Source organism: Morone saxatilis, unplaced genomic scaffold (assembly GCF_004916995.1).
Source record: "Morone saxatilis isolate NCDOM2014 unplaced genomic scaffold, NCSU_SB_2.0 Contig24, whole genome shotgun sequence".
NCBI classification, from domain to species: domain Eukaryota; kingdom Metazoa; phylum Chordata; class Actinopteri; family Moronidae; genus Morone; species Morone saxatilis.
In genome coordinates this window covers 21883527-21885212 of record NW_023339807.1, presented here as the reverse complement: position 1 = coordinate 21885212, position 1686 = coordinate 21883527, and positions in this window count along the sequence as shown.

Sequence of the window (1686 nt, the reverse complement as noted above, 5' to 3'; positions counted from 1 at the left end):
TCGGATGGTAGGCCTGTGGAAATTCCATCAGAGGGACGTCATACTGTAGGATTAGTGCTGATCCAATCAGAGGTTACGATCGGTCCGAGGCAAGTCTGAAAACCCTATATGAGCCTCTGATTAGTTGCTGGCACAGTCAATAGGGATTCATGATCCACAAATAGAACCTGTAGGAACAAGTTAGCTCCTCTGACCTTTCATCAAAATCACCATCAAGATGCTTGTTGACCAGTTGTCAATCTCACCTGCACTTAACTGCAAAAAGTCACTTTTACAGTCAAAGATAGAAGAGGAGGGCTGCAACGTTAAATTATTTTCATTATTATGATAGTTAATTATTATCTTTCAGATTAATTGACAGGTATATACAATTGTAGAAAATGTAGACACAATTCTCTGAAATGTAGAAAAAATCACAATGTCCAAAAGCCCAAAGTGATAAGATACTTGTTTTGTCCAACCAACAGTCTAAAACACAAAGATAATAAAAGCCTCTTTGAATGTCACTTCATTTGGATGTTTGACCTTTATTGTGTAGAAAGATGTATGTGCAGAGTTTGCCACGACTGCTTTATCTGCTGAAGGTGGAAAGTTTATCTGTTAACGCCTTTGACCTGAGTTTACGAGGTGTATTTAGAAGGAAGATAACAACAGTATAACAATTTTAAGCTAATCAAGATCCAATATGCAACTCACACAAATGTGTTGTGGAAATTTTAAACCTCCAGTGCACATACACTGAGGATGGACTTCACTGCAGTGAAGTAGGACACATCTTGTGTGCATCAGTTAAACTTCTGAAACAAAAAATGCTTCATATTATATTCATAGAGGCATTTTTAATGACAGAGAAAGAGCAGATGTGATTCTAAGATTTGTTAACAACATAATGAGTAGTATTTGGTTATTAAAATTGTTGTCAATTAAGTAATCAAGTAATTGTTCGGGCACTACATACAAACCACCCTGATTTCTGCATTTTTTTGATCAAATACATTTGATGTAGCCGACTCCAGACAGATCTGGAGATTCAACCCACTCAGGAGCCACTTGAAGATGACTCAAAACTGCCTCCACTATCTCCAGTCTCTCTGCACTGAGCTCTCTTGTTGCCTAATTTTTACTGGCCTCCTTATCACTGCCTGAGGGCACACAAAGATGACATCTGTATGAAGACACAAGTTCTCTGAGATACACAGCAGTTGCCATGTCAAGCTTCTCTCTGCAGGGGAACAGATTACAGGCTCTCTCTCTCTGGGTCGTGTTGGGCATTCATCCAGACTTCACTCCGCGACCAGGAAGACATTGTGAAAAACAAGGTTATCTCCTGACTCAACCCCTGCAGTGCAGCGTCAACACTGTTCGGCTGCAGCTCGCCTCGACCGGCAAGTCACAAGGGCTCAGCCTTCAGCCAGGGTCCAGAGGTTAATTTATTGCCTGATCGCATGACCGCAGTTTGGAGTAAAAATGGCAGTAAACGTTGCATTATGAAGGTGGAGGAAGGGTGGAGAATGAGAGTGTGGCCTACAGAGTACACCGCTTGGTTAAGTGCATTGGTCACAGTCTGAACGCCTCATAGTTTATAATCAGGGCTGTTTGACCAAAGAAGACAGTATGTCTCTGGTGTGGGAAAAGGAAATACATTATAATAGAACTTTTGTTCTTTGCATAGATAGATAGATAGAT